Genomic DNA, 27,564 nt, shown 5'->3' with positions numbered 1-27,564 from the left:
TGTTCACACAAGTACTTAAGATCACAGAATCAGAGAATCACAGAATGGTTGGGGTTGGAAGGGACCTGAAGATCCAGTTCCAACCCCTGCTGTGGGCAAGGACAACTTCCACCACCCCAGGTTGCTCAGAGCTCCATCCAGCCCGGCCTTGGACACTTGCAGTGATGGGGCAGCCACAGCTTCTCTGGGCAACCTGGGCCTCACCATCCTCACAGGGCAAAATCCCTTCCTAACATCCAATCTAAATCCACTCTCCTTCAGTTGGAAGCCGTTCCCGTTGTCCTGTCCCCACGATGCATTTCCAGGGCTCCGTCTCTGTGGTTACTCAAAAGTGGCTTTAGGGCTGAGCTGAAAGGCGTCTTGGCAAACCATAAATAAACCATTTGCCCTCAGAAACATTTTTAGGGACAAGTTAAGCGCAAACCAGCCACAAAGGCTAAGAGAGAAATTCCAGCTCTGCCCAGAGCTGGGTCAGGGCACCCAAACGTGCCCTTGCCTGACAAGCTCCGCCGAGCTTTGCCTAACCCAGCTACCTGCAGCACATCCCATCTGCTGTCCCAGCATTGTCACACACAGACCTACACCAGGCACATAAGAGGGTTGGTGTCCCTCCTGTGTGGCTGCTACAATCACCTGCTGGTAGAGCAGATGGGATTTGTCACCAACTACCTGCCTGACAAAGCTGGGTCTGAGGGGGTTCATCGCCATCTGAGCGTAAAGTTGAGCTTTAGCCTGAGGCACCGTGTGGGAGAATGTCTCCTGACCGAGCAATTCCTTCACAAAGGATATGCTTTTGCCATGGTCACGTATCCAATGAGTGACAGAGCTGGAAACAGAGTCCGGGAATCCCACAGAGAGGTTGGAAGGGACCACAGTGGGTCATCTGGTCCAAGCCTAAGCAGGGTCATCCTAGAGCACACCCCAGACCAAAAGCATCTTAATTTATAACTTTTAGAGGCAAAAAGCCACCATGAAGGATGAGGGTGCCTCTGCCAACCTTCAGGGAAAGAGTTTTGCTGACAAGGAGCAGGATTTCACTCTTCAGTATATGAGTCTGATCTCTAAAGGAAGAGACACTCTGAGAAATGATGACTTAAGACTCCCTCAATATTTGCATGTCTTCTGCCTCCCCATCCCCAGCAGTTCAGCACATCACCGGAGCAGTGCTGATTTTAGTGACTGGTTGCCAGAAAATGGTACAACTTGGAGAAAATGGGGAGCTGGTTGTGCTGAGTAAGCCACTGCCATTTGCTCATGGAGTAGACATGGAGCTACAAGCACAGAAGGTGCACAAGTTCAGGCTGTCTTCCTCCATCTTCCGAGTCAGTGCTTTGTTTTCGACATTATTTGGACACCTCAAGTCTCAGCAGTAAGTCTGAAATGGAAAACAGTCAGCATTTTCAGGGTGCAGGAGCCAAAATCCACGTAGGAAACAAAATGTCTTCCACTGAAATAATAATGATGCTGCAAACTGCAGAACCAGTAAATCAGTTGGGAGAACTTAAAGCTGGTTTTGAACCTACAGAGTCTCAAAGAGAATCAAAGATCTAACTACTTATATGAACAGGAGGTGGGGATTTTATATATCTATAAATCAATATGCAAGTGAGTGCTCCAATAATAATTTTATGTATATTAACATTTAATAGCTTGTGCTTTTTAGTTTATGTAAATAAACCATATTGTACTGTGGTACCATATTTTCATGACATCCCTGTATTAAGCAGTTCTTTCTATACCAGGAACGAAGACATAAAGGACAGATGAACTTCTGAACCCATTTCCCTGCAGAATGCATCACAACTGTGAGGTTAGAGGGGAAAAAAAACCTTATGGACAGTCAAGACCCATCGGCCTGAGAAGTTTCCTCCCTCAACAAGAGAGAGTATTTTAGAGATGATAAAATACTACATAAATCTTCCAAGTAACTGATAGGAAGATGAGCAAGGTCATAAATTCTTAATATTTAACTCATCTCAACCCCACTGAAGAAATACTTTTTCAAAGAGAGTTAACTATAGCCAGCCAGGAAAAGGAATCAATACAAAAGACATGACCACGTAGGGGCAAGGCAAAATTCTGGTAGTTCACCAAAAGAAGACAGACAAATGGAAGACCTGCAAAGTTCTGATCTCCCCAAGCGAGATGGTCTCTTATAACACGTGACACAGGTTTTTATCCCCAGTTAATTAGGAGAGTTAATATGTTTCCAGCAAAGAATGTGGGCTGAAAAACTCCATATATCGACAATCAGCCTTTCTTTCCCACTGAGTGCAAACCAAGTGTTGTGTGATGCAAACAGCAGCACGGGGCATGACATGCAAATGTACCCAAACACTCCCTAATTAGGATCAGCCATTAACCTTCAGTCGGTGGTCACCGAGGTCAGGACTGGGGATTCAGAATCCAACCAATTTACACCTCCCTCCCCCCAGAGTCAGGTCTGCACAGGGGCCTCTCATCAGAAGTGTTTCCTTTGCAACCACAGAACCTTTTACAGAGTCATTAGGCCCAATTAAAATTCAACTCAAGCTGGACAGTTGGCCTGTCCAAAGGCCAAGCTGCGTTTTCCAGTCAACTGGAGGTAAACTAGAGCTGCCTCGGTGTGTTTCAATCCATGCTGGTTTTCAGCAGGAAACCTGCGGGTTTGACTTAGCAAAGTTCTGTTAAAATTATCTGCTGCAAAGGGAAAAGACCTCCCCTGGCACAGCTGGAGGCCGTTCCCTCTCCTCCTGACCCTTGTTCCCTGGTAGCAGAGCCCTATCCCCCCCGGCTCCCCCCTCCTGTCAGGGGGTTGCAGAGCCAGAAGGTCCCCCCTGAGCCTCCTTTTCTCCAGGCTGAGCCCCCCAGCTCCCTCAGCCCCTCCTGCTGCTCCAGCCCCTTCCCCAGCTCCATTCCCTTCCCTGCACACGCTCCAGCCCCTCCATGTCTCTCTTCCATGAGGTTCCAGAACTGGACACAGCCCTGGAGGTCCCTCAGCAGTGCCAGCACAGGGGACAATCCCTGCCCTGGGCTGTGCCCACACTATCCCTGATCCAAACCAGGCTCCATTGGCCTCTTACCCCCCTGGGCACACCCAGGCTCGTGTCCAGCCACTGTCACCAGCACCCCCAGGGCCTTTCCCAATCCTTTTCAGCCCCTCTGTCCCAGCCTGGAGCTGAAGGGAGTTGTTGTCACCCAAGGACAGGACCCAACACTTGGCCTGGTTGAACCTCCCACAATTGGCCTCAGCCCATTGAACCAGCCTGTCCTGATCCCTCAAAGACAGAAAACATGCTGTTGAGGCAGAAGAGTGTAAAATTCCCTCTCAAAAACACCAGTACTCTCAAAAGACCTGATCCAAACCAATTAAGTAAATGAGACTCTTTCTATTAACTTTCTATTTCTATTCAGCTGGCTCTCTGTTCGATCCCACGCAGCAAGATGGAAATTGTCTTCCCTTAAAAAAAAAACATCGTGGATTAAAGAGCATTTCTCACATTACAGAAGTTGTACTTCTGCTATTCAACCAGAAATGCTCATAGTTTAGTTCAATGTACTGTATTTCACCCCTTGCTGAACATTTTGATGGATGGAGGCGAGTGCAAAAGCCACACAAGCGGTAGTTCCTTCTTTGCTTGAAAACAGTTTGGTTTTCAGTGCTTGAGCTGCAGTAGAAGGAAAGTAATTTAGATCCTGGCAAATCAGGAAGAATCCACAAATTATTGGTAGCTTAAAATGCAGAGTGCTGGAGAAGCCCACACTGCTACAGGCCACTGCCCAATATTTAGCAGGGCTACCAAAGGGTTGCTGACTTATAGCTGTTTTATTTCTTTTCATAAGACATTACAGACTTCCTGCAGAAGAGTAAGGATCCTGGGAAGAACAAAGCCAGGAAGACACATGGCTCAATATCAGAGAGAAAAAACAACCATCAGAGGGGCAGGAATGAAGTTAGGGAACAAAAGCAGTAAGAAGAGGATACCAAAGAAAAAATAACCAGCTACCCTGGCAGTCTTCGGATGCCATTCAAGAAACCCTTCCCAGGGTTTTACATGATGGAGTACCCAGGGAATAAGTCTGTGGATATCCAGAGGCAAAGTCAGAGAATCGTAGAATCATGGAATCATTGAGGTTGGAAAAGACCTCCAAGTCATGGAGCCTGATCCCACCTTGTCCCCCAGCCCAGAGCACTGAGTGCCACAGCCAGGCCTTCCAGGGACACCTCCAGGGCTGGGGACTACACCACCTCCCTGGGCAGCCCCTGCCAAGGCCTGACCACGCTTTCTGGGAAGAAATTCCTCCTGATGTCCAAACTGACTGTCCCTGGCACAGCTTGAGGCTGTTTCTTCTCATCCTGTCCCCTTGTTCCCTAGGAGAAGAGTATGACACCCATCTTGTTACAACCTCCTGTCAGGGACTTGTAGAGAGCAATGAGGTCTCCCCTGAGCTTCTTTTTCTCCAAGCTGAGCCACTCCAGCTCCCTCAGCCTCTCCTCATATCAGTTCCTCTCTAGACCCTTCCCCAGCTTTGTTGCCCTTCCCTGGACACGCTCCAGTCCCTCCTGCTGTGCTCCTGCCTGGGCAGGAGCATGGAAATCTGCACCAGAAACAGGCCAACCAAGCTACATCCAACAGGAGCTTCCCCACAGGGGTTGTAGCACTGCAAACATCCCACATGTGGCTTCACGAATCTGTTTAGACACAGGGGAAGGAGAAGACATTTGTGTCTGAGTTCATTTCAGTTCTGGCTGCTCTCTGGAGCCACCAGCAAGGCCACCAGTGACTGCCAAAGCACAGAGGTGGTGTCATTATGGAGACACCTGTCCACAGGACCACAGCGATGCCTCTCACTTACCAAGGCCACCAAACAGCAGATGGTGGCAACCTTTGATGGCAACCAACATAGACGGGATTGGAAACAGTGAGTGAATATACATATATATTTCCAGCTTCCATTCAACCAATTTTTTTCCATGGAAGCATTATCTATTATGTATTACCTTACATGAAGTCCCAGACAAGGACTTGATTAAAAAAACCAACAACAACCTTCCCTTTGCAGTGTAATACAAAACAAAACTGGCGAACTTGAGTGCCTGCTGTTTACATTTTACAGTGAGAGGGCATTTTCACACTGCCTGCTGCTGATGCCGCAATATTTCCACACTCACTTTGTTTCGTTGTTTGTTTGTTTTAACTCAGTTCACGCCAGAATTAACCTGAGAAGGCTCATCAAAAAATGTCCTGTCTTCTCCACGGCGAGGAGGTTGTGTCAGCCCTCTGCATGCATTTTTGTTTTGTTCTACCATTGATCCCTTTACAAAAGCAGGTCAGCTTCTGTGGCTGGCCTAGATAAAGCAGCAGGGATCCATCCATCCCTTACCCTGTCCCTGCTCATCAGCCAACTGTACCCCTGCTCAGGTCACTACTTACTCCACATGTAGTTCTGGACCTACTAACCCAACCATTTCCACTCCTGGGATTCTCGGGTGACTAAAATCCTGCAGCCTGCTCTTATCCAGACATCTTTCACCATCAAAAATCAGGCTGTTTCCTCTTGTCCTGTCCCCTGTTCCCTGGGAGCAGAGCCCAACTCTCCCCGGGCTCCCCTCTCCTGCCAGGGAGTTGTAGAGAGCGAGAAGGTCCCCCCTGAGCCTCCTTTTCTCCAGGCTGAGCCCCCCCAGATCTGTGGGATCATCCCTGGAGGCATCTGAAGGGAACAGGCAAGGCACCTGCTCTCCTTACACATCACTGTGGACACGGATTCTGGTCCTTCCCAATTTTGAGGGCCCGAGGAGCCAAGGTGGGGAAGCCAAGCCCAACCAAGCCCAACCTCCAGCCTTGTCCTGCCCTTCAAAGGCGAAGCAGGAAGCTAAAAGTGAAAATCTTCCGAGCAGATTGCTGGAAGATTGTCTGTGGCAGAGATGTGTGGGCGGCTGGCTGCCTGTCTGGCTGCCTGCCCACCACTCCTCGTACACCTCCGGGATGCTCCGCGCCATCCTCAGCCTCAGAGGCACAGGAGACACGCACAGACCTCTCAGGTTTGGAGAGCTTTTGGATCTGTGGTTGTTCAGGCTTCTATTTATGAGCCTGTTGTGTAATAAGGAAGTGTGCTCAGGGGAAAAAAAAGAAAAAAAAAAAAGTGGCTTTGCCATGTTGTTGCTGTGGCAGAAATTAGATTATAAGCCCTTATCACCACTTAGGAGTGGAAAGTGCTGAACCTCCTGGGTGAAGTTTTAAGGGCAAAATTCCTACTGACATAAATAAAGCCAAGATCTCACCCTGAATATTTGTGCATTTTCACGGAGAATTATCATTGAAATCCCCATTCATCACACAGCCTTCACTTGCATCAGCAAAGACGACCAACCAAAACAGAACATAACAAAAATTCTCCCCACAAAAATCAAAACAACATCATCGTAACACCAAACAGAAGTGGGCAATTTACACAAACCCCACCCTTTGACCCTTCACCACAGTTACAACTAAATCATTTTTGCAATGAATCAGGATTATTTATCAACTGACTGCAGCAAAGACTGCCCACAGCACCACCAAAGCTTATGGAAATGTTCCTAAGATCCTCTCTTCCTTTGGAAATGCCTGTACAAGCCAAAGAGAAATCTCCCAAACCCAGTAATGTGTTTTGGTTCAGATAGAATTTATTTGTGGAATAGCAGGCTTGAGTGATTACATGCTTTCTTGTTGTTTTCCGAGGTTAATATCCATTTGTGAAAATGAAAGTAGGAGTGTGTTACTCTCTGTTTTATTAAATCACATTAGTTACTGAATTTTAAGTGGCCTTCTCTGCTGGAAGTAAATCTCACGACATTGGCTAGTAAGTTTTGGCTGTATTCACTGCACAAAAGCGAACGGGCTGTGACTGCTTTATTTCTAATGCAGCATTTGTTGTTTTGTATCTGTAATTTCTGACTTTCCCCAGAAGCAAGATGTAGGTAGTTGGGGTTTTGTTGTTGTTGTTTTCTGAGCAAAAAAAATTAAAATGTAAATTTGGTGCTATAATCATTTTTAACTCATCCATTTGCTTGCTCTGACATCTCCATGGAACTAGATCTGTGAATTTTATGAAATTCAGCTGTCTGGCTTCTTTTTGCCTGAGCTCTTTCTGGCAAAGGCAGATCCTCCAGTGACGTTAATGACTACAGATTCCTTGGCAAACATGGAAATATAACCAGTAACTCCACTGGAAATCTGCTGTAGGTAACCAAAATACTGTTTTCCTTAACATCTGCTAAGTTTCACATTAAGTTGTATCTGAGTAAGAAACAATTCAAGAGCAGTGACATCTCTTTCCTTAAAAAAAAAAAAAAAAAAATGAATTTAGATCTTCCCATTTCTTTCTCATTTATACCAAGTATATGTTGCTTTAGAACAGACAACCCCTGTAATAATTTTTCTTGTCCTCACCAGAAGCTTCTTCTGCTTTACTGTAAGATTTCTCCTGGCTGGGTGCCATCCCTGCATGGATTTTTCTCAGTTTTCTCACTTCTGCTCCCACACATCTCCTTTGGTGACCTTTTCCTGACTGCATGGAAATGGATCCCTTTTTCCAGGTTTGCCCCCTCGGCCCTCCTGCTTCCCAAGAAGCCAGGTCACATCTCAGTCACCTTTCTGTCTTTGTGGTTCTCTGAATCCCAAAATGGGATTCATTTCAGCTAATTCCAGCTGTTCTGCTACCAGGATCTAACCTACAGTAGTTGTAAAAGCCCCCAGGGAGATTTCAGATGGGGCAATAACAGCAGGGGATAATTTATCTCATCATTATTTCAACCAGATCCGGAGCTGCCCAGGCTGTTGAGGTGCCTGTAACCTTTTCCTCAGGGAAAACTCTACTAAAAGGTTGACAGTTTTTAAACTTCAAAAGGCAAGAAAGTAGCTGAATATGAAATAGGGGGATGGACTTTTAGATGGCAAAAGCTGTTCCATGACAAGAAAAGCCAGAGCAGAAATAGAAAGGATTTAGTCACTCCTTTCCCCCCGCCCTGCTCCTCTCCTTGTTCCATGGAGGGTTTCAACCAGCTCAGGGAGTGGTGGCAGACATGAGCTTATCCTGCTGCTCCTGCACAGCCCTTCCTGCTGTCCTTCCTGATCTTCCCAGAGGTGTCTCAAGCTCCTCTGGAAGGGCAAACCCTGAGCACTATGACAGGAATTTCTCCCTGCTCTTTCTGCTTCCACGAGTCAGTGGTTTCTGGCACTTGTTCCCCTAAGAAGGCTCTGCAGCTTCTTTGGAGAAGGGGAAACCTCTGTTCCCCAAAAGGGTTCATCCTCACCACTCTCCTTAGGGAACATCTCACTGTTGGGAACAAATGGAAAACAAAACAAACAAACAAGGCGCTGCTGAGGGACCTCCAGGGCTGTGTCCAGTTCTGGAACCTCATGGAAGAGAGACATGGAGGGGCTGGAGCGTGTGCAGGGAAGGGAACGGAGCTGGGAAGGGGCTGGAGCAGCAGGAGGGGCTGAGGGAGCTGGAGGGGCTCAGCCTGGAGAAAAGGAGGCTCAGGGGGGACCTTCTGGCTCTGCAACCCCCTGACAGGAGGGGGGAGTTGGGGGGGATCAGGCTCTGCTGCCAGGGAACAAGGGACAGGAGGAGAGGGAACGGCCTCCAGCTGTGCCAGGGGAGGCTCAGGTTGGACAGGAGGAGGAATTTGTTGCTGGAAAGGGTGGTCAGGCATTGGCAGGGGCTGCCCAGGGAGGTTTGGAGTCCCCACCATGTTCTACCTTGAACTTGGGTAATTAGACAGAAAAATTAGGGTAGTGTTTCTTACCTGCCCAAATCCAAAGAATTAAGACTTGCTTTCTTTTTTTTTTTTTTCTTTCTTTTTTTTTCACTCTTTACCTCAAATGACAACAGTACATCCATTACAATCTATGGGGCCTTTTTACTAAATTGCCACCACCTCTTTAGTTTGTTCCTTAAACACAGATTTGCTTTTACTGATTCCTTAAATCCTTAAATTCAGTATCAGTTTACCTGTGACCCTTGGAGAAGACACCTGCAATGACACAAATAACAGCTGTCTGGCCAAGAATTAACATATTGGTGAGGAGCTGAAGCCCCTTGAACACCACAAGAGGGACAGAACAGACAGAGGCAACATCAGCTTTCAGTTCTCTCCTTTTAGGACAAGGGGTTCCTTTCTTACTGTGCTGAATCAGCCTGAAAAGCACCGTGTTTCAAAATATTATTATTTTGTAGGAGCATAAGGCTTTTAAAGTAGTTATTACACACTTTGGAGCCTTACCAAAGACACCAACCCCCAGATAAAATTGTAATAAACAGTGGTAGTGAGAAAAGTAGCTGCTGCAAAGCCTAATTAAGCATTTTGATTAGTTCATACTTGCTGCATTTTGGCTGCTGTTTATAATTAATTTTATTATCTCATATCTGTCAGTGCTGGGGTTTTTTAGCTACTTCTTTGTTTACTTAATTGAGCCATTTATAGTCACCACTTTTGGAGAAGCGAGTTCTCCTATTTGCCTTTATAACTGATCGTGTTCACTAAGCCTTTTTGCCCTTTCAATTCCAATATCCTTCACAGCACTGGCAGGATTAACCCCGAGCAAGAAATCACATTTCCAGTTGCAATTTTGGGGTGCTGAGCACCATTTCTTCCCCACAGTTAAACACAGACCTTCCTTTGCCTTCAGCAAACACGTTCCTGAAACATGTAACCCGCTCCCCTCTCACACCAATTCGCTATTTGAGTACATAATAGTGAATTATTTGTAATAGTGAGAGGTCCATGGCACAGGAATGTCTTGTGGGCACTGCCAGGAAAAGTCTGCAGAATTGGAGCCAGGACCACAAAATCACACTGATCCTGGAGCAGGAAGGGCTCACCATCTCCTGTGAGGAAAGGCTGAGAGAATTGGGATTGATCAGGAGAAGAGAAGCTTTGGGGTGACCTAATTGTGGCCTCCCAGGACCTGAAGGGAGCAACAAGAAAGATGGAGAGAGACTATTTCCAAGGGATGGAGTGACAGGACAAGAGGGAATGGCTTCAAACTGACAGAGGATAGACTTAGACTGGATAGAAGGAAGACATTTCTTACAATGAGGGTGGTGAGGCCCTGGCACAGGTTGCCCAGAGAAGCTGTGGCTTAACCCCAAAAGGTTACTGAAAAATGGCTGATTTTTACCTCTGAGCACACATAGGGGAGGTTTAGATCGGATGGTAAGAAAAATTTCTTGGTGGAAAGGGCAGTCAAGCACAGGGGCAGGCTGCCCAGGGAAGTGGTGGAGTCACCATAGAACCATAAAAATAATAGAATCATAGAATGGTTTGGGTTGGAAGGACCTTATAGACCATCTAAACTGAATTGCTTTGTCAGCCTGGAAAAGAGAAACTTCGGGGTGACTTCATTGTGGCCTTCCAGGACCTGAAGGAGCTCCAAGAAAGATGGAGAGAGACTATTTCCAAGGGCCTGGAGTGACAGGGCTTCAAACTGACAGAGAGTAGGGTTAGATGGGATATTGGGAAGGAATTCTTGGCTGTGAGGGTGGGCAGGCCCTGGCCCAGGTTGCCCAGAGAAGCTGTGGCTGCCCTTGGATCCCTGGAAGTGTCCAAGGGCAGGTTGGACAGGGCTTGGAGCAACCTGGGCTGGTGGAAGGTGTCCCTGCCCATGGCAGAGGTTTGGAAGGACTTGAGCTTTAAGGTCCCTTTCAATCCAAAATCATGCTAAAATGCTGTGGTTTTCAATATCTTACTTTAGATTTTGAACAATGAGACTCCTCACATATTTTAGCTTTTGCCTTTGAAGCCAGTTATCCCATCTCTCCAGTTTGAACAAGGCCATAACTCAGTGAACAGAGGAGGGGGCTCACAGCCCAAACCATTTCATATTGCAGGGTTTGAGAGTTACAGGGCAATGTGTTGATTACACAAATGAGGCACCACTGTGTAACAGGAAAACTGGGAATATCAGTGACTTGCAGGACCTTGAAAACCAGAGTCAAGTAATAGGTCTGGCATGAAATTCAAGAGCACAAAGTGCAGAGTCACGAATTAAACAGAAATTCCTACCCTCAGTTATGAAGCATGATTGGACTGACAAGGGAAGAGAAGGAATTGACTGTATCCTCCTCAGTCAGAGGATAACAGAGCCATGAGTGCAATATAACTGCAAAGAAGTAAATGTGATCCTACATCCCATCAGAGAGGATGTTTCCTGTAGGGGAAGGGGACTGTTGTTTCTGTTGTACATGACACTGATGAGCCCTTTGCAGTGATACTGTCACCATTCTGGTTCCTTCTGCGCCAGTAAGATGAATTTAAACTGATCTTATACAGAGGGGGACCAGCAGGCTGAGAAGGAGAGCTCATGGCACAAGGGAAAAATAGCAAGAATTGGTCTATTCAACCCAGGAAAACAAAGGCAAAGAGGGGATCAAGTTATTCACTATATATATATTAGTTCAGAGGAAGGGAAGGTGAGAAAAGGGGGTAAAAACGGTTTTAAATTAGTGCAAAGTTCACTAGTGGAACAAAAAGATTAAAAATAGATAAGCAAAATTCTAAAGTGCAAAGTCAAAGTGAATTTCTAAGCATCAGAGAAGTGGGAATTTCTTCAGGATTTGTAGAAGGAATTAAAAAAAAAATTCACAAATCAAACTCAAACAAAAACAACAAAGAAAGAAGAAACCAAACAACAAAATGTCATAAAAAATCAGATTGATCCATTACCCTGGATGTTGTTTTAGGCCTGTACTCCTAAACCAGAACAGCATAACAGAGCTGAGAAGTTTTATAAACCAATTTTCAGGAAATGGGAGATTGAAGTAGAAACAAGAGGCAGAGGAAAGAGGGAGGAAAGACTAAAATCAGTGACAGAGAAATGCTGATGGACTAGACTGGAGTCCTTGGGGACTGGATGAGATGATCTCCAGATGTTCTTTCCAACCTAAGTCTTCTGTGATTCTGTGATTCTGTGTTTCTGTGACTGCTCTGTAGCACATAAAATTCCACAAATGCAGTATTTAATTTGACCTCCATAACCAAAATTTACCCGTAGAAAATTAAAATTAATAATTGGTTAGGAAATCCCAGCCAAAAACAGCTGAAGGCAATCACTTGAGATTTAAAGAGCTGAAATAATCACTCTTAAAAGGAGTAGAAGGGGATTGAAATTAAACAGGCCTCGATGAATTAATTTGTTTGTGGGGAAACAGAAAAGCTTCACATTCTTGGTGTGTGTCCTGCAGTTTGCAAAGAAGGAGGAATACTGAGAAAATACAAAGATGCATTATCTGGGAAGACCAAATGGGATACTCTGGGAAAGATGGGAAGATTTTGCTCCTGCATGCAGGAAAATTCCAAGCTTGCCATTGCATGTCTGGTTGCAAAACAGCTTTACATAAGCAGCTTTTATAATGCTCCATGAAGATCAATAGCTTTGGGTTGACTTATTTGTTTTGTTCTGTCCCCCTGTTACAGAAGTATTTGATTGCAGACAGGAAAGTTGCTTTGTTGTGTCAAATTCCATCCAAAAATATCAGGAAATACAGACTTTACCACACAAAATAGATAAAGGGCAAAGGAGAGAAGGTTATTGCCAAGCTCTCCGTAATAAATCTTGGCAACTGTGACACCTTACTTCATATTTTTAGCCCTTCCCTACCTTGACATCCAGAAATGGGAAGGTTAGCAAGTGAAATAGGATCTTTTGCAGAGTAAAGCAAGCTTAAATATCAGGCAGGTTCTCGGAACATCTGGGCCAGGTTTGCCAGATTGCACCATGGAAGTGTCAGACACCGAAAAATCGTGCCTTGATGTGCAAATAAAGGAGAGGGGAAAAAATGGGGGTGGTAGGCTGGGAAAGAGAATTCCCTCTGGTATTCTTCCTGCCAGAAAACAAAACCAGACAGCTTCCACCCACTAGTCTCTCCTTATCTTCCCCTCAGTTCCCAATGGCTTCCTCTGCAAAATTCCCCCGACTCCAACATGCCATAAAACCCACAGAGGATTTAAAATTACCCTTAGATTAACAAATTTTGACCTTTTGACAGTATTATCGGGCTGTGTGAACCAAAACTGTTTTAGCTGATCTTTAAGCAGATATTTCCAACCACATCTTTTCTTGCTGTTGCGCAGAAAAAGAAAAATAAAAAAAAAAAGAGCTCTCAGTGTTGCCATATGGGCTGAGGGAATATCTAGACTTACACTTTCTAGGCCGGGGAGAAAAAGCTTAATAACAAGAGGAGGAGCTCAGGAGGCTCCAGGCAAGGCTTCTCCAAAGCTGCCAGATGATTTGTTCCCCTTGGATATCAGAACACCCCCAGGCCTGATCACAGAATCACATAATCATTTAGGTTGGAAAAGAACCTGCAAGATCGAGTCCAACTTTTAATTTTCCTGAGCTTTTGGTTTATGTTGGTGTCTGAGAGCCAGGGGTCAGGATCAGCTGGATGTAATGCTGCCAAAGTGCACAATGTAATCATAAAACCAGGCATTCAGGAGTGATTTTGATATCTCCAGGTAAGTACTGTGATTTTGAGAACACTGGAGAACCTTTGTCTTGCAGATAAACAGCCATCCTTGGATACAGTTTAAAAAAACACAGGCTCTTTAAAATAGTTAAAAATCAGAGTTTATGCATGAAACACTATTCTGTGGCCAAAATTCTTCTGCAGACACACTGATTTATCTACTCACCCGTCCAGAGGTGAGGAGGCATGGAAAGGGAAAGCCAACATTTCAGAGCTTGAAGGGAAGAACCAGTTCCCCTGGCTCGGTTTCATGAGGCTTTAAACACACAACACTGTCTGTAGAGCGTGGAATTGTGTTTGCAGGATGCCCACAGGAAGCAAAACCCATACAGGAGGGATTGGCAAAGTGATCCAGGGGGTGAGAAACTACAGTGTAGGTACCAAGCTGATGGTATTGAACTCACATGCAGATGTGAGCCAACAGCTGGACACGAGCCTAGGTGTGCCCAGGGGGGCAAGAGCCCAATGGCACCTGGATCAGGAATAGTGTGGGCACAACCCCAGGGCAGGGATTGTCCCCTGTGCTGGCACTGCTGAGGGACCTCCAGGGCTGTGTCCAGTTCTGGAACCTCATGGAAGAGAGACATGGAGGGGCTGGAGCGTGTGCAGGGAAGGGAACGGAGCTGGGAAGGGGTTGGAGCAGCAGGAGGGGCTGAGGGAGCTGGGGGGGCTCAGCCTGGAGCAAAGGAGGCTCAGGGGGGACCTTCTGGCTCTGCAACTCCCTGACAGGAGGGGGGAGCCGGGGGGGGTCGGGCTCTGCTGCCAGGGAACAAGGGACAGGAGGAGAGGGAACGGCCTCCAGCTGTGCCAGGGGAGGCTCAGGTTGGACAGGAGGAGGAATTTCCTCCTGGAAAGGGTGGTCAGACCTTGGCAGGGGCTGCCCAGGGAGGTTTGGAATGCCCATCCCTGGAGGTGTCCAAGGAAGGCCTGGCCGTGGCACTCAGTGCTCTGGGCTGGGGGACAAGGTGGGCATCAGACAGAGATTGGACTCAATCTTGGCGGTCTTTTCCAACCTCAATGATTCTGTGATTCTCTGATTCTCTGATTCTGAATTAAGTAATGCTGACATGGAGCTGCACAGGCTTGCAGGGTAAGGTCGTGGGAATGCTTCGTGCATTCACATTTTGTACTGGGAGCTGGGGGTTCACTGAAATACAGGGATCTCCATCAAAATCTCTCCTAGAGATGTGTTGACAAGTGATTTCTCCTTGTGTAAATACCATGTTGCAGTGGCCAAATGAAAACTGGAGAGGGGTAATGATGGGTCAGATCCTAGTTTAGGCAGCTTATCTCCACATAATCTCTCCACAACTTCTGCACAAATCCCAGGCAATTAACAGGAGGTGAGGGAGAGAAAACCCTCCAGAGGGCAGTTCAGAACTGAGGATTATTTTAGGTGCTCTGACCTCTGTGAGCTCCTCTCCTCAGGGGCCCAAGCAGAGCAGACTCCTAATGTAACAGCCCAAGGTTAGGCATCTGAAGTAGGATGCACCAATCCCCCCCACCTCTTACCCTCATCAACCCATGCCTCCACTTTTCCCACTGTTCAACAAATGTACTGCCCAAAACCAACTCCAAAAACCCTCATGTTGATATAAACTGGTTCCTGACAGAAGCTGTTCCCTCAGGCAAAGCACAAGTCTGGTGAAGTCAAGTCCTTTCTGGGACTATGTGCCCAAAGGGTGGTGGGAGGGATCTCTGAGTCAAAGCCCATTAAGTGAGATCACCCTGAACAAGCAGATTTGGGGGCTGCCAGTTCAAGAACTGCTTTGGCCTTCAACTGAGACAGAAAGGAAAACAAAATCTCAGCAAGGCACCAGTCAGGCAGTTGCCTGGGACCTTAAGAAAGGAGCAGGAATCTTTTCTGTGTGTCTTAGCACAAGTATTAATAGACTCTGAGAGGTTCTGCAGGGACATTCGTGGAGCTGACATCGAGTAAACTGCAACTGAGGCAAATAGATTGAAGGGACACTGCAGGCTAAGTATAAAATAATTATTTGTGCACCTGTTCAAGAGCCATTTTACTCTGTGCACCCCAAGAGAAAAAGAGCCATTTGGAAAGCACTAGGGTTTGTGCAATTAAATGGTGCTATTATGGTTCCGAGCTCAACGTGACCACTCATGTGCTGCTTCTCCTGAAATATTTAACAATTAATAGAGATAAGAGGCCCTGTCACGCATCGGGATTGTGAACTCAGAAAGGATAAGATCACACATATCCTTGTTTCACATAAACCCTCTCTCCATTTTGAATATGCCCATTTTTCCTGCTGTGTTGGCAAACGAAAGCATGAAAAAAAAAAAAAAAGAAGAGTAACAGGTAGAGCAGGCTCTAGAAAAGCAACTTCAGATTGGAGAACAAACACTATTCCAGTGGATTTGCTCCCAGCACAAGCGAAGAGATTTAAAGAAGAGTAGTTTGCAGGAAGGAATTAATAGTTGTGTAAATCTCCAAGGAAGAAGAGGCCTCATATTGCTCTTTTCAGTGAGTTTCCCTTTTATGGGAAAAGCTTAAGAAACTAGAACACAGCCATTTTTTAGCCTAACATGGTATAATACATCCACCACACAATTGCATGGGCTCAGATGAGATTACAGAGAGAGAAGAAAAAAAAAAGAAAAAGATTCCCAGAAAGTACATTAGGAAATGTAGGAAGGTGTGAAGAAAGGGTGAGGTGAGAAAGGAAATACAAATAAGGAGATCTTACAAGCTAAAGCAGTGCTGGTTTAAAATACTACTTTTGTCTCAGAAGGAGAAAAAAATGAGATCACTGGTGATCCATGGCCACAGAGCACAGATGGAGCTGGGCTGGTAGCTAATCAAGAGAATAAGAATACAGAGAAAATGATATGACTTTTCAAAGTGCAAATTGTTATTATTTATGTTGCCCAAAAAGCCACAGCCTCATTCTGCTTCCCACTGAAGAGGTACATTGGTTTGGAATACAGGTGATTTAACACAGTGCAGATACAAAAGGTGAAGCACAAGGTGGACTAGCCTGGAAAGGATAATGATTCTGCTTTTCAGCCAGGCTTTCCAAGCAAAGGAGATTTAAGTGAAGTGTCTGTCCATGTCTGAAGGTGTGCACCTGCCTGCTTGCACGGCAGCTGCCCTTCCTTCCCAAGAATGTGGAATCTCTTGGCCAGTTTCAGCCAAGCCTGGGAGTGGGAAAACAATGTCAAAGGTCCCTTTCCACAGACTCCATCAGCAAGGAGGGCAGGTAAAGGTGCTGAGAAGTGCCCTGGAGGTGGTGGAGGTTTGTGCCTCAAAGGGATGGAGGTCATGGATTCTCCCCCTCTGGAGACATTCAAAACCCACCCGGACACATTCCTGTGTAACCTCCTTTAGGCCACCCTGCCTTGGCAGGGAGGTTGGACTGGATGATCTCCAGAGGTTCCTTCCAACCATAACCACTCTGTGATCCTGTGATTCTGTTTGTGCCTCAGAGGGGGTGGAGGTTTGTTCTCAGGGCGAGCCCAGCCCTTGTCATGCACCAGAGAACTCCTGCAGGACACAAACCCAGGTATTTGTGGGACACCTGGATACACCTGTGGTTCCCTTCTTTACTGTGAGAGTGGTGAGAGAGGAGGAGAAGGGAGGTTGTTACTAAGGGCACATGCCTGGATATGGACCGATAGGTCATGTAGGTTAGAAGAAGTGATAACACGATTTTCTTCTAGGCCTGTGCTTTATACTAAAATTAAGCCAGTGTGTCCTGGAAGTCTCTGCCATATGTGCATAAAAGGAATTATTTGACAATTTAATTTCAGTTCTGTAATTAATCACAGTTTCATTAGTACTCTAGATATATCTGGTGCAGTGGAGGAAGGTGTGTAATGAAAGTCAAAGAGGGAAGTTGGAGCCAAACAAATTTACAAGAAGATTGGAGAGGGAACTTTTCACAGGGACCTGGAGTGACAGGACGAGGGGGAATGGCCTTAAGCTGAAGGAGGGCAGGGTTAGATGGGATACTGGGAAGGGATTCTTCCCTGTGAATGTGGTGAGACTCTGGCCCAGGTTGCCCAGAGTTGGGCAGGATGCCCAGGATGCCCAGGCTGCCCCATCCCTGGAAATGCTCCAGGACAGGCTGGATGGAGCTCTGAGCAGCCTGATCTAGTGGAAGGGATGACATTTAAGGTCCCTTCCAACCCAAACCATTCCACGATTCTCTGATCCCTCCGCGGGAGCGGGGGGGGGGGGCGCCGCTGGAATAGGCGAGACGCGCATCCCACGGTACGGGCCGGGGGGGTGAGTGGGAAAGGAGAGTGGCGGCTTCTCACCCCTCCCACGCCCTGCACATCCCCCATCCCCACGGGACCCCCACCGGGCCCGGGGGTGGAGGGGGGGCGGCTCCGGCGGCTCCGGTGGCATCATCGGGGCCGCCCCCGCGGAAGGTCCGCGCCGCCCCCGCCGCTCCCCGCGCCGCCCGCAGAGGGCGCTGGTCCCGCTCCGCGCCCGCCCCGCGCCCGCCGGGCGAGCGCAGCCCCCGCGCCCGCCCGCGGCTGCTCCGCGGGGCCGCGCCTCCCGCGCCCGCCCCCCTCCCACCGCACCCGCACCGCGCACACCCCGCGCACACCCCGCGCACACACACACGGAGCCCGCACGGAGCCCCCGCAGCCGGCGGGTGCCGCTGCCCCCCGCGGGTGGGTGGGCGGGCGAGCGGGCGTGGGGAATGGAGAGACGCCCGGCAGCATCCCCGTGCGCGTCCTCCTCATCCTCATCCTCGGGGCCGTGTGACTGACTGCGAGCGGCGCTCACAAGGCGCGCACACGGAGCCCCCCGACCCGGAGCCGCCGGGCAGAGCCGCCCCTGCCCCGTCCCGTCCCGCGGGGAGCCGGCATGGAGTGAGAGCAGCCACCAGGTAAGGAGGGCAGGGGCACCCCGGAGGTGCGGGGTCGGGGGCTTGCGGGTTGGTTTTTTTTTTTGGTGCCTGTGCTCTTACGGGCGCGTTGCCGCCGCGTTTTTCCATCTCTCCCCTCGCCCCAAAAACGCCTTTCCTCAAGCACCCCCCCCCCCCACGGTGCCGGGGGATTCGGGGTGCGTTCCTTATGTAACCCGGGGGCGAGCAGCCTCGGCCGCTTTAGCTGGGAAGGGGGCGAAGTGGCTGCGGGGAGGGGGGACACGGTGGGCTCCGGGCTGGCCCCGAGGTCCCCCTTTCCAGCTGCCGTCGCGGGAGCTCCCGCGTGGGAGCCCCATCCCCACGCCCTCGGGCAAAGCGCGGTGGCCACGACGGGGCCGGGGATGCTCCGGGTCCCCTCGGGCCCCGAGGCTCGGCAGCGGGAGCTGGGGGCGACCACCGACCCCCTCCCCAGCCGTGCTGCAGCGGCGGTGCCGGGACTGGGAAAAACTTCAAAGCGGGGAGAAGGGGACGAGGAGGGGAGGGGGTGATGCTGTTTTTTGGATGCTCCCGTCTCACTTCTCCTCCGGGAGGGCAGCGGGGGGGGGCGGCTGCGCTGCGGAGAGAGGGGGTCGCGCTGGGCTGAGCGGGCAACGCTGGGGGCAAGCGGGGAGAGGATGGGATGGGGGGAATCGGGATAGCGCTGGGGGCAGCCGGGGCCAGGATGAGAGGGGCAGGAGCCAGGATGAGGGGGGCAGGAGTCTGGTTGAGGGGACGAGGAGCCAGGTCGAGAGGAGCAGGAGCCAGGGTGAGAGGAACAGGAGCAAGTTGAGGGGACCAGGAGCCGGGTTGAAGGGACCAGGAAGCAGGATGAGGGGCCCAGGAGGTAGGATGAGGGGACCAGGAGCCGGGTCCGGAGGAGCAGAAGCCGGGTTGAGGGGACCAGGATCCAGGCTGGGGGGAGCAAGAGCCAGGTTGGGGGGACCAGGAGCCAGGCTGAAGGGACCAGGAGCCAGGCTGAAGGGACAAGGAGCCGGGTTGGGGGGACCAGGAGCCAGGTTGGGGGGACCAGGAGCGAGGCTGAAGGGACCAGGAGCCTGGTTGGGGGGAGCAGGAGCCAGGCTGAAGGGACCAGGAGCCAGGCTGAAGGGACAAGGAGCCGGGTTGGGGGGACCAGGAGCCAGGTTGGGGGGACCAGAAGCCAGGCTGAAGGGACCAGGAGCCAGGCTGAGGGGGCGGCGTGGCCCCGCTGGGCGGTCAGGGAAGGTTCACCCTCCCCCGGGGGAGAGGGACAAAGGTAGCGGGGGGAACGGGGGGTGTTCGCCGAGGGGTGCCCGTCTCCTCTTATTCGGAGGGAGAGCGAGCTCGGTATCACCATGGCGACCTGAGGGAGGAAAGAACTAAATAAATAAATAAGTAGGAGATAACTCCCCCCGCACTTCCACTCCCCACCACACGCCCCCCCCCCCCCTCCCCGGTCATCACCGTCCCTTCCAGGCCAGGTCCGGTCCCAAAGGTGGAGGAGGAAAGATACCACTGACAAAACTTTCCTCTGGTGGTAAAAGCGGCTGGCGAAGGGTCGGGGGAGCGCGGTGGGGAAGGGGCCGCCCCGCAATGTTCAGAGGGGAGTCAGGCACCCCCGAGCTGCCGTGCCTGGAGCATCTTCTCGGGGCGAGCTCCTCATGGCTGCTTAGGATGCTCATCGCTGCGCCAGCCGTGCCCCCCGTCCCCATCCTCCCCCTCCCGCAGCCCCGGGGCTCTTTGCCTTCGCTCCGGCCCCGCTTCAGCACCGCGGAGAGCGGCGGGAGCGGCGGCGGCACCCGAGGGATGCGCGGGGGATGCGCGGGGATGTGCGGGGAGAACGCGGCTCGGGGGGCTTCGAAACGCGCTGGGAGGATCAGGGAAACCCCCCACCGGTGTCCCGCTGCCTTTCTCTGCGACAGTCACACCCCCGCCCAGCACAGGGCCGGGTGTCAGGAGCCAGAGGAAGCCTCTCCCGGGGCCGCTAAACTTTGCTGAGGGCAAATTCGTGAGGGAAAACGCGTTAAAAACCCGGCATCCTTTCCACGAAGTCGCTCGGGGTTGTTTCTTATGGCTCTTTTGGCAGTGGTTCTCCGTAACTTGTGATGGCAAACTGTGTCCCCAGCAGGGCTGTTCACACACACAGCACCCGTGAAGTGAGCCCTGCAGAAATTGTGGAAAATAACGTGTGGTTTCAGCTCGTTTTCCTCAAGAAAACTCGCTGAGAAATTGCTCTTTTAACTTAGGGAGCCACCCCACTGCTGAGGGGCACAAACATGTGGAGTTTGTGCTGGTCAGTCATGATCAACTAACTGGAAAAACACCTCCCTGTTCTCCTCAGACATTTGGTGACCAGTTTAAATAAATACACAAAGTGGGAAGGGGGGAGAGGGAAAGCATTCAGGTTAGTGATAATTCATCAAAAGTCAAGATATATATTCTGTGATTCTGTGATGTATTTCTTGCACTGATAGGTTGTAAATCATTGGCTCGTGCTGCCTATACATATCTCATGCTGGTAGTTACATATGCAATTATTGCTTCAGACTATGTGAAAAAATAGTCTAGAAAGGCAAACAGCATAATTAATAATATTCACTGGGGAAGATAGAGATGGATTAGTCACTTTTGTGCTGTTCACCGTGTCAGGATGTTCTTTTTTCATTAAGCAAACAAAATTTATTTAATCTTGCCTCAGCCCTGATAGGCAGTAAACTATAGATTCATGGAGAATTATTGATTTGGAATCCAAATCCCAGTACGGGTTATGCTTTAACTATAAGCAATCTGTCAAATCACAGCAGCCACTGGGCTCCTTCTCGCTTATAAATTATCTGTTTCAAGTAAGTCCCAGCCTAGCAGAGACAAGCACATGGGTGAGTCCTATTCAAGTACAGGATTTTGTTGGGCTTTGTACCTATTCCCATCCCTGGAAGTGTTCAAAGCCAGGTTGGATGGGGCTTGGAGCAGCCTGGGCTGGTGGAAGGTGTCCCTGCCCATGGCAGGGGGTTGGAACTGGATGATTTTTAAGGTCCCTTCCAACCCAAACCATTCTGTGATTCTGAGCAGGAACTCCAGGCAAGTTCACTGCCAAGAATCACAGGCTGAAGTCCTTTTACAGGTAGATCCACATTTTGCCCCAGCTGCCCCTCTTGACCAGCCTGGTGAACTAATGAATTCAACCTTTATGGAAACAGAGACCTGAATTTCTTATTGATGGGCCTCACATTTTGGGACCTGTCTCCCAGGGAGTGTGGAAAATAAAGGACTGGACTGTAAGTAGGAGCTCGGGAACTCATTACTTTCCTGGGGGAAAATGAGAAGTAATAGAACACAACTCTTCAGGGCAGTTACCAGACCATTTATACTTGAAGCTATTGATTTAGTTACATAAGGCAGTGCTCCTGCAGTGTCGGAATAATGCTGACAGATAATTACAAAACGACTTTGCCTTATAAGCAAATAAGGAAAAATACTAATTGTGGCAACACCGAGAGAAAATCCCACAACCACAGCCTCGATCAGCTGAGTAAAAGACAGAATCCTTCATGGAATTTCTGCCACTGCATTTACACCACATTGAGCTTCCCAAAACACATAATTTCACTGCAGAAAATGCTCACTTGATTTTCATAAACATGTGTTTGTAGCCTTGGTTTATATCCATTTTATTGAAGCCTGGAAGGAATACAAGATATCTCCTTCAAACTATGCAAGAGAAAGATAATTTAATTTATATTTTCATAAAATATCCACCACAAGGGATATATTCAAATATTTCACAGATATAAGCTCTATGTTGTTCTTTTTTTCACCTACAGAATATCAGTAACTCTGGTCACTGTTGTTGTAAAGTTACTCAGTTTGTCATGATCTTCTCATGGTGTTTTTACAAATACAAACAATTTTATTTGGGGCTTGTTTATATGCTTCTATAAAAGCTAAAAGCAAAATAATTCACATTAGGACTCTCCCAAATAAATTAAATTATGTCTTAAGTCACAGTGCTTGGTGCATTTTAAAGATCACATTTCTGTTTTATAATTTCTTTTATTTTCATTGTTGTTAAAAACTTTGTAGCTCTATTCAGAGTTTTCATCATCTGCTCGCTACAGAATGTTATTTTTAATTAGGACAATTAAACACTGGTAGTTTTTTTAAAAGCTATAGGGTTTAGGTTGATGTGTTTGCTACATTTATGTGGATTTTTACTGGTGGAGGCAGCTTGATAGTAGGAAAGTATTCCTAGTATCAATATTTATATCAATATCAAAGAAGTATCAATATTTACATATTGATCATGCAGAAAGAGTGAAATGTTTCTTAACAAATACCAAATTTACCAGCGAGCCCAAGGGAAAAGTTTTAATCTCATTCCCACTTAATAGTGACTTTCTGGAAGATTGTTTTTTGGGTTTTAGTTGTTTGGTTTGGGATTTTTTTTTTTTTTGCCAAAAAATGTGGATGGGTTGCTTTGCTGGGATGCTGCTGATGTTGGAAATACAATTTGATGTTTTATTAATAGTTGGAATAAAAGTATTGAACGAAATGGGGTTACTAACTCCACTTTTAGCACACACCCACTGCAATTTTTACTTATGCCCAAGGACACTGGATGTCCTGGAGGGCTGGAGGCTTCTGACTGAGCCTCCTGACTGGGTTGTGGGGTCTCTGCCAAAAGGAAACCCCACCCCAGGCCACCCCAACCCCACATAAAATGCAGGAGGTGAATGGGAACAGTCCTGTCCATGCAGGTTCAGGAGGAGGAAAACCTCTGTGATCCAAAGCCATATTTAGAGGCTGGAATTTTTCTGTCACATCCATTAGTATGGCAGTAAGGAAGTTCAGAGCACCTTTAACTCCTCATTTAACTCATGACCTCATCCTCATTTAACTCATCACCCATGATCTGCTTCGTAGAATATCAGACAGGGCCAAGGGAATTGGACAGCTGGGCAAACACATCTTTCTTATATTTGAAAAGCTCATAAAAATGGATTTTTGCAGTCTATTCAGGAGCTTTTGCATATGGCCAGCAGAACATCCTGCCCTCAGACACAGGGCAGAAAAGAAAAAGGGAACAAATTTTAGAGTTCTTAAAGAACAGGTAATTTCTACCAGCAGTTCGTGTGAATGGACCCTCAGAATCACACAATGCCCAGGAAAATCACAGAATTATAGAATCACTGAGTGGTTTGGGCTGGAAGGGACCCTTAAGAACATCCAGTTCCAACCCCCTGCCGTGGGCAGGGACACCTTCCACTAGAGCCTCATCCAACCTGGCCTGGAACTCTCCCAGGGATAGGAGGGAAAATCCCCAGGAGTGCAAGGGCTGTGCACAGCCCTGACTGCAGAAGTCCCAGTTTATGGCAGAGGTTGCACAAGAAGCTCTGACATGAATGCCAAGAGCTGCTAAGAGAAGTTTCCCCTGGAGTATCAGTGAATAGAGCTTTGAACTAAAAAACAGCCACAAGGCAAAAGCCCATGCTGCTTCTGTTTGCCACTTACAACCTCAGGTTAGACAGCAATGGTTGCTGGAAGTATATATTCACAATATGCACCATTCTTCAGCTTGATATTATTTATTTCCAAGAAGTATTTGCTTTCTTGTCTCACTTGGGTAGGAAAATAATGTAATATGTCCAAGGGCAGAACAAGCCTTGCAGTCAGGAAACTCTTAACGTTTTCACACATAGTTTGCAATTCACAGGAGTAAATTATGATTCCACAGAGATTTAAGGGGGTTTTTTTTAGAGCATCTGCATTAATAGCAGTGTATGTGTCAGTGCAGACAGTGAAGGCTCAAATACCTAAGCCAGAGAGCCTGCTATTAATCCTCACTGCCAGGGACCTTCCTACTCTTTCTGGCATGTGCAGAGTGAGTGGTTCTGAAGCTCAGCTTCAGACTTTGACCTCTCTGTGGTCATCTGAGCCTTCAGAAAAGCCTCCCAACCACAGGAAGTACCTGACTCATCCTAACACTGAAGAACAGGCTGCCCAGAGAAGCTGTGGCTGGCCCATTCCTGGAATTCTCCAAGGCCAAGTTGGACAGGGCTTGGAGCAACCTGGTCTAGTGGAAGGTGACCCTGCCCATGGCAGGGCTGGAACAATATGATTTGAAGGTCCCATCCAACCCAAACCATTCTATGATTCTGTGATTCCATGACTTTGGGATGCTGGCACAGATGTAAGTGTGAACTCTGCCCTTTGGCTTTGGGGCAGTGCCTCCTGCTCCCCATGTGCCCCCTGGTTACAGACAGTCTGGGTGGGGAGAGGAGCTTTAACACACACTTGGATGTGGTTCCACAATCCATCACGGGCCTCCAGAAACCTAATCTCGATTTAATTTCCCTTCCTACCCTTTGACCTGACTGTGTTGGGTCTTTAAGTTCAGCTTAGACAAGTCCCAGGTCTGATTTGCCACTGTCACAGCAGCGATGGCATTCCACAGGCAAATAAACCCTGAAAATCACGGGTCTGTACAGCTGTTCTCTGTTATTCCACACTCATTTAATCCATACAGACTGTTGGAGTCTGACCTGAGGAAGTCACCACACACAGAGGTTTTTTTGGGACTCGCTGGAGCAGAACACTGGGGTTTGTTTTGTGATGAAAGCCAAGTTCTGGCATTTGTGCTGAATTCTCAAAAAAAAAAAAAACACCACCCTTCTGGACAAGAAAACAATAATGTGCAGATTGAAAGGGTGAAGCAGGAGGCTGAAAGAACGAATGACATGATGAGAGAGAGACCACATGAGAGCATAGTTAATTCAATGCTCTAATCAACTGTGTTCTGCAGTGCTTTATCACCAACATCCCTGCATTTCCCTCACCAGCTCAGAACACTTTGCAGCATTGCAGGAAATTCTCTGCTTTTTACTTTTAAGAAAATAATCTCTTTGTGCCTTGTCAATACAGACAACTCTTGTCAATGAAAGCAAAGGAGAAATTATCATGTAATTTAGTATTTATCATAATCAAGAGCAGGGGTTCATTAGAATGATGAGCAATTGCCAAATTATTTCTCAAAATATTAATTTGAAGAATGAGCAAAGGGTTTTTCCTACCTCTTCCTGCTTTTTTTCTCCCCCCTCTCCTGCTGACACAGAGAGTCTGCAGCTTCTATCAGCTCCTCAGATCAATTTCCCATTCCTGAAAAGAAGCATTTATGCTAAATGATTGCAATTAAGAACCTTCTTCCAGCTCAATAGCTGTCTGGACACGGAGAGGTGATCCCCCATTGATTTCCATGGGTCCAGGCTTTCACAGAGAAATCTTCAAAAGGCAATTTCCTGGGCTTCTTAAAGTGCCATAGAATAGAATCATACGGTCATTAAGGTTGGAAAAAACCTCTAAGATCAACCTGTGACCAATCACCATCTTCTCAGCTAGACCAGAGCACTGAGTGCCACTTCCAGTTGTTCCTTGGACACCTCCTGGGGTGGAGACTCCGCCACCTCCCTGGACAATCTGTTCCAGTGCTTGAAAACCCTCTCAGGAGAAATTCTTCCCGAAGTCCAACCTGTCTTCGGAGCTCCTACACAGACCTGTACCCACTAAACTTCTTTGCATGGTCCTGCATCACTGCCTTCCTGGCTGGCTGATAAAACCACCAAGTTTAGGCAGAAGTCAGGCTTATTTTTATCTCACATTGTTCCTGACACTCTCCAGCTGCAGCATGAAGTGCCTCAGTGCTTTCTGGTCTCAGAGGTGGCCTGAGACATCAGTGCTGGAACCAAGAGCAGGAGCAGGGAGAAGGCAAATATGCCAGGAAAAGGAAGGAATCCTTTTAAAGTAATTAAAACCAGTGGCTGTTTAATGGTTCCAGAATTGCCATGAACTGAATCAGGGCCTCTGTTTCAATGCAGGAGGTTGAGCTGGAAGGGAGGTAAAGGAAGATATTCCAGCTTTGGTACAGCCCCAGTGCTGTGCTCTCCTTAATCTGTTGCTGGCTCTGCCTGCTGCAAGTGCAGGAAAACAATCCAGTTGGATAAAAAATAGATAAAATGCCTCATTGCTTTACTGAACGGGAACAGGGGACAATCAAATCTTCACCCACCACCATTCGTGCAGGGGAGGAGGGGGAGGGAGGCAGCTGGGTCACCCAGTGGGGTTGTGCACATCAAACTGGGGATGGCCCATAAAATCCAGTGTCTCTCCAGTAATCTCACGATTGTGATGTATAAGAATTGTAATACTTCAGGTAGTCAATCACGTTAAATAAACTAGATCCCTGTTTTTCTCAGCCAAGTATCCCACAGGGATGTGAACAATCTTTAGGAAGCTGCTGTGTTCCATCTACGAGACATAATTACATTAAAGCATAAAGTGCATCACAAGTGTTTCGTAGTCACAAACAAAGCAATGTCAATTTACTTTCCAGAATCCCCAGATTACACCAAAATTACCATTAGAACCAGAAAGAGAAACGAACAAATTTGTAACTTGTAGTTCTTAAGAAAATATTCCGGTGTCTGTAGTATTCTAGTGATAGCAACTGGAATTATATGTTGGGTACTAACAATTTTTTATGGTAGTTGTTGGTAAGTGTTGACTTTGCACTTGTGAGTGTGTGTGAGAACACAGATCTCATGTATCTCTTCTCCAGACTTTCATCAAATTTTTCTCTACAATGGGACTTAAAATTTTTAAGAGGTGACCCCAAAGTTTTGCTGCAGCTCCAAATTCTGGGTCTGACTGAGTTCTTTATTTCTGGTCAGTGAAAGGGAAGCTGTGCAACAATTTAAGAAGATCAAAATATGGAAGGAGTGGGAAGGAGAAGGGCTCAAGGGAAAAGGGATAAAGATACACAAAAAGAAAGGGAAGGGAAGGGAAAAAAGCCCTAGAACTGGATCATGAACACTCCCATATTTGGAACAGTCCATTCCACAATTCTGGGATGGCTCACTGGAATGTGGGCTGATTTTCAACTTGTGGATGTTGCTGATCACTATTTCCCATCCCTTTACCCCTTACAACCAGCAAATTTGGAGTCTAAGGTACAGCAGATAATACACTGAATTTATGCTACCAAGACCTTTGCTTTCTGGATATATAAAAAATATATATTTTTAAAAATAATTGCTTTTTATAGATCTAAACTGCTCCGCAGAAAAGAAATAGAACCCAATGTGTATAAACAGCAAATGTTGCTATTGCCATGCTGCATTCCAACAGCACTTGCTACAGGAAAGAGCTTTGCCTTTTCATGAAG

General features: G+C 47.7%; 1 protein-coding gene across 2 annotated transcripts in view; it reads left to right on the top strand.

Moving 5' to 3' along the window:
* Positions 1-18,070: 18,070 nt before the first annotated feature.
* LOC116782244 (G protein-activated inward rectifier potassium channel 2) overlaps positions 18,071-27,564 on the top strand; it is a 168,471-nt gene continuing 158,977 nt past the window's right edge. For both annotated transcript variants that reach the window (XM_032678635.1, XM_032678634.1), the window contains exon 1: positions 18,071-18,353. The gene's annotated coding sequence lies outside the window, so the exon portion shown is untranslated. The remainder of the gene's footprint in view (positions 18,354-27,564) is intronic.

The sequence above is a fragment of the Chiroxiphia lanceolata genome, chromosome 2 (genome assembly GCF_009829145.1).
Source record: "Chiroxiphia lanceolata isolate bChiLan1 chromosome 2, bChiLan1.pri, whole genome shotgun sequence".
Classification (NCBI taxonomy): domain Eukaryota; kingdom Metazoa; phylum Chordata; class Aves; order Passeriformes; family Pipridae; genus Chiroxiphia; species Chiroxiphia lanceolata.
This window is presented reverse-complemented; position numbering and strand designations above follow the sequence as displayed.